Source organism: Tachysurus fulvidraco, chromosome 25, assembly GCF_022655615.1.
Source record: "Tachysurus fulvidraco isolate hzauxx_2018 chromosome 25, HZAU_PFXX_2.0, whole genome shotgun sequence".
Taxonomy (NCBI): Eukaryota; Metazoa; Chordata; class Actinopteri; order Siluriformes; family Bagridae; genus Tachysurus; species Tachysurus fulvidraco.
In genome coordinates, this window is record NC_062542.1 from 9,940,212 (window position 1) to 9,946,177 (window position 5,966).

The window sequence follows — 5,966 nt, forward strand, 5'->3', positions numbered from 1 at the left end:
GCTCTTGAGTTTCACAGTATGTTTTAGGTCATCCTGATACTTTTATCAGCAGACACATCATCAATAAACATCAGTTCCATGCAGGCCCATGCCATAACACTGCCTTCATCATGTTTGACAGATGATGTGGTAATGCTTTGGAACATGAGACCATCTTTTCTTCCCATCATTGAAGTCATTCATGCTTTTAACTGTCCAAGATTTTTTGGTCCAGAACTGGCCAGGCTTTTCGACATGTTTTCTCAAAATGTCTAATCTGGACTTCCTGTTTTTGAATGTTACCTGTAGTCTAAGAGTTCCTATTAACAGTTATCACATGGAAATTAAACACTTGAAATGAATTCCAGATGTTTCTTATTATATTAGTGCATTACTTTTGAGCTATCTAAAATATGGCTGTAATTTCTTTAATGCACTGGTTAATGCAACATAATTGTTAAATCCCTCAGTTTAAATCTGAAAGTCTCTTTTAATCACATTTTGTTAGCTTCATTTCAAATAAAAATCATGTACATGCATGTGCCGTCCAATTTATTAGGAACGCATGTGTACTTTGCAGAGCCGATCATGTAGAAGCAGCACAGCATAAAATCATGCAGATACAGTAGCTTGGTTAATGTTCAGTAAATTAAGTGATCTGTGTGACTTTAACTGTGGCATGGTTGTTGGTACCAGATGGGCTGGTTGAGTATTTCTGAAACTGCTGATCTCCTGGGATTTTTACAAACAGCAGTCTCTGGAGTTTACACAAAATGATGTGAAAAACAGTGAAAAGTGAGTGACAGTTCATTGTGTGTGTGTGTGTGTGTGTGTGTGTGTGTGTGTGTGTGTGTGTGTGTGTGTGTGTGTGTGTGTGTGTGTGTGTGTGTGTGACTTTTCAAGTCATTTTTTTCCTCAAATCTCCCTGTAAGTGGAAATGAACTTTTAGAGGACAGTCTCAAGAATGTTACAGAGCACTGTTATCCAAAGCAGTGAAGGAAAGCCTGTACTTATGAAGGCTGTAAATAGATTGTCACCCATCTCTGTCCCTGAATCCAAAGCAACCATAGAAAGAGCTGAAGGAAGTGAGAAGGAGTTATTTCAGAATAAAGTGAACACTTGATGTGTCGGATTGTCTTGCAGAGCTTGTGTAGTGCACAAATGCTTATATTCCTCCTCCTCAGTCTCACCATCCCACTTTCCTTGCTTCCTTGCTGCACAGAGAGGTGCATTCATGGACAAGAGAGGCAACGATTCAGAAACAGCACGGCACGTGGTGGCACTAATGGCTAACACACAAAAACACACAGCCAACAGCTGCTCCTGTCACACAAACACACACACACACACACACACACACACACACACACACACACACACACACACACACACACACACACACACAAAATCATCTGCTTATCTCATCCAAATGCTGGCATTTTTAACATTTTTACTATAAATGCGTGGGCTGTTCAGGCATACTACTGCAAAAGGAAGTGACATGTGTGTGTGTGTGTGTGTGTGTGTGTGTGTGTGTGTGTGTGTGTGTGTGTGTGTGTGTGTGTGTGTGTGTGTGTGTGTGTGTGTGTGTGTGTGTATGAGTGTGAAAGAGAGAGTGAGAGAGAGAGAGAGAGAGAGAGAGAGAGAGAGAGAGAGAGAGAGAGAGACAGAGAGAGAGAGAGAGACAGAGAGACCTTTTTAAACTGATTTGTTTGCATTTCTATTATATAACTTTATAATCAACTTCCATTTCTAACATTCCAACATTTCCCACATGCTCATACTGTGAACAAGTGAGAATATAATGTATTGGAAGATGATAACATTTAACTGATGAGGGTTGATGAACTCATTGAACTTTAAGTGTGTCAGATCACATGTGTGGTGTTGTGGGAGGGGTTACTCATGCCTCCAATAGTAAGTTCAGATTACCAGCCTCCTTTTACTATAGGGCTTGTGTGCACAAAAGCATTCAGAAACTGCAGTAGGCCTGAAAATTATAGGCTGCTGCACATTCAGTTTTGGTTAAAGAAGGAATTTTGTGGCGTTGTTAATGTCGCACTGCTGTCAGTTGGGACACATGTCAAAGAACCCAACAACATCACAGACATGAAACAGTCAGCTTTAAGATAAATACATAAATGTCGCTCTTTACACTGAGTAAGAGAATCGGTGTGTTTTCACTTTTGTTTTTAAAAGTGTGTGAGAAGTATATGTATGTTTAAGTTTCCTCCTTTGCAGATGTGTTTCTTTAGAGTAACTATAATGAATACGTTTTTAGGCACTTACTTAAAACCCACATGAACATTTATAGATGCTTTGACATAACACCCAATTAAAAACACTTTTGATGGCAAGCTGTAAATAAGGGTGTCTGCTAATCGTTATAAATGTCAAAAATAAAAACTTTTTTTGGTACATTGAAAATATAACACACTTATGACATTGCCATACGCATTTCTGAAAAAAAAAAATACTGTGTAAGGTACTAATGTTAATTGATGTTAATAAACATTAAATCATTATTTAATTAATTATGAAATGTCATAACACAACCTAATGTTGGCAAAATCCTTGACAGCTTGACACCGAGCAAGTCTTACTCGACAGCAAGATTGATGAAAGCTGGCTGATAATGAAATAATCTCTTAATTATGTTTATGTTCATAATCCTCTTGTAGCCCTGTAAACGCTGACATTATAAGCAACTTATAAACAATGTACAATCTAATTGATGCACATATCTGTGCCTCACAGAGCTTCTTACAGATGTTATACTACCTTATGTAGGCTTGAGATAGATAGTCAGTTCTGAATATATAAGTGTTCGAAATGTCGCTTTTGTAAAACAGCAGGAACAGAAGAACAGAACAGCATGCTGGAAAAATGGTTCAAAGTGCTCTCTAATTTCATTTTTGTCATCCAATACTCACTCTCACCCACTCGTTCATCTCTCGATGAGCCACACAGGTAGCCAGCTGAGCCAAAATGACAAAAAACTGGAGAGTTGCAAATCATTTTCTGTTCTCAACCATTCCTCCATGTGCAGAGCAGAAATACTTAATAGCAATCACTCTGAAACTGACACATTACCACAGCTGAAGCTATCACTCTGAGTGTGAGTACAAAACACTGCTTAAACTTGTGTCAAAGTATGAAAGGGGAATTTAGATGTTGAAGGTATGAAAACATGAACAGTTATAGCTAGATATATAAAAAGAAGTTTCCAGCCCCACAGAAGCATCTCATGATTGCTCCACATATGCTCTGGCATAGCACATGTGAAAATAAAACTAACACATGTGATGATAAAACACAACACAGATGATTCACAAATGTTTTATGTGTACCTGAGTACCGTTGTGTTCTCTGTTCCATTTAACTTTATCTCAAAAGTTTCTACAGATTTTTTTGTGGAACCGTTTCAACAAGAAACTTTTTCATCAATTGGCATCATTCCAGGTAACATTATCTGTACATCTCACATGTGCACATATATGTATATATATATGCATATAGTATAGACTGTATGTAGGACATGAGAGTTTACTATAGAACTGTGGTGCTATTTTAAGAGTCATATAACCATTCAGGGGTATATGGGTGAGTAACTTTCTTAGAAATAACACTATAACACCAAGAAACACAAACCACTGTGCATCATCCTCTATGTGTGCTGAGCACATTGTGTACTTGAATGAAAGGGTGACTACATTTTTTTCATCTAAAACTCTTCCCCTGCATTGTGCTATGTGTTTCTTCATATATAAAAGCAACCACAGGAAGTCTGTCTCAAGTTTTGATGTCACTGTTGTATGATGTTTGGTATAAAACAAAATCTAAATAAAATTCAGTCTTCACTTTGAATTATGTCGTCCTTGAACAATCATTGCATGGTTTGTGTGTATGGAATAACCATTGCTGTGACATTTAATCATTTTTCAAAACATTTTTACAAACACAATGTGTCTAGAAAGCAAACATTTTTTTTTCAATGGTTGGAGCTGGTTTTCTGTAGCACTTCCTTTTAAAGCCTCTTTGTTTTAACCTAACATCCACACCAACATTGTTCCATAAGTAATGGAGTAGTGGATGGTTGTTCCACTCACCATGTTATCATGAACTGGTGGAAAGCCATACACAATGGATTTGCTCATGTTTTCAAAGTTAATGATTTTATTTATAGACTTTTATGTCTATTAATAAAATCTTGGCTGCAGTAAAATATCAGAGGTGAGCACTTGTGGCTCCACACAATGAAACTGATTCAGTTGGTAAACAGGTAAAAATAATAAATCCTTAATAGCAAATAAACCAAATTCTTATTTTTCCCAAAAACAAAAGATTTATGTGGGTAACAAGACTGTTTGCTAGCAGGGCAGCATGTTAATAGCACTGATGCCTCACAGTTCCCACGTCCCACAAACTTTACTGTCTGAGTATGTTTCTGTGAGTTTTTGTGACCATATGGGTTTCCGCCAGATTCCTCTTAGTGCCATTATCTGTTTTCTGTTACTGCCAGGATGCCGAGAGCTCCCAAGCAAATGCTTCTTCTCATATACAGTATCTCACAGAAGTCAATGTTTCATTAATTGTATTGGCAACCTTCTTATAGCCTACACCATCTTTATGTAAAGCAACAATTCTTTTTTCAGATCCTCATAGAGTTCTTTGCCATGAGGTGCCATGTTGAACTTCCAGTGACCAGAATGAGAGAGTGAGAGCAATAACACAAATTTTAACATACCTGACGTACCACTAATGAGTCACATCACACCTGGGAGAGAAAATAGCTAATTGGGCCCAAATTGGACATTTTCACTTAGGGGTGTCCTTACTTTTCTGACCAGTGGTTTAGACATTAATGGCTGTGTGTTGAGTTGTTTTGAGGGGACAGCAAATTTACACTGTTATACAAGCTGTATACTCACTACATTTTAGCACTACAAGTGTCATTTCTTCAGTGTTGTCACATGAAAAGATATAATAAAATATTTACAAAAATGTGAGGGGTGTACTCACTTCTGTGAGATACTGTACGTAGACACCTGTGCATTTCCAACAGCATCTATTGACTTTAAGATAAAATGCTTTTTGGGTGTAAGATATTTACTTTAGTATGAGAATACTCCTAAACACATCTAATTATGGACAGTACTTTCCTTTTTCTCAGGTGAATGATTACTTTCATATTAATGGTACAAAGATGCACCCTTTTCTTGATCTCTGTCACGATGCAATAAGGGTCGTTCCCTCACTCACCAGCATTCACACTCACCTGAGTACTAACCAGCATTACCTGTTCCTCATTCACCAATCAACACACACTATATAAGCCACTCTCAGTCACTCACTCATTGTCTGGTCTCGTACTGTATGTATTAGCGTGATTTTCTCTGCAGTCTCTCCCGTTTGTCTTCTAACAATCGGCTACCCTTCCTTTGTCCTCACTTTCAGAGCAACAGGATTCGCTCCTACTGTATATCTACTTCCTCAAGATAATGATTCGTGTGTGTTTGTGTGTGCTGCTACGCTGTAGTGCTTCGTACTGTTCATTTCAGATATATATGTTCACGAACTTCAATAAACTTCACTCTGTTTTGCTTACCTTCTTCCGTACGTGTGTATCATTACAATCTCAAGGATCTTAAGTACAGTACAATGAATTTCTCTTTGTTTCTCTGTTCTTCTTTGCTTGTTGAACTCGTTGTCCTACAAGACTCTCACAGTTAATGTTCAAATAATGTATCTAGTATTAAGACCTCAGAGCATTTTGTCATTCTATTGTTCTTACACCTAGAGGTGTATAGTGTTGGAAGAATTCAAACATTGTCTTTGTACGATGTTAATTAATTTAATAACTTAAATGACTTAAACCATCCTGAAATACCTCACACTTTATTAACATACTGTACAAGGCCCAGATACAGGACTCAAGCCTGTACGATGGAAACACAGTCCAAATACAGCAGTATATTTGTCAATGT

At 37.5% G+C, this 5,966-nt stretch overlaps 1 long non-coding RNA gene across 1 annotated transcript; it reads right to left on the reverse strand.

Moving 5' to 3' along the window:
* Positions 1 to 806: 806 nt before the first annotated feature.
* Positions 807 to 3,071, reverse strand: LOC125140260. The gene is made up of 2 exons (XR_007139551.1): positions 2,913 to 3,071; positions 807 to 1,302 (listed from the first exon to the last, which is right to left on the reverse strand). It is a non-coding gene; the product is annotated as an uncharacterized LOC125140260 (long non-coding RNA).
* Between the last annotated feature and the right edge of the window lie 2,895 nt (positions 3,072 to 5,966).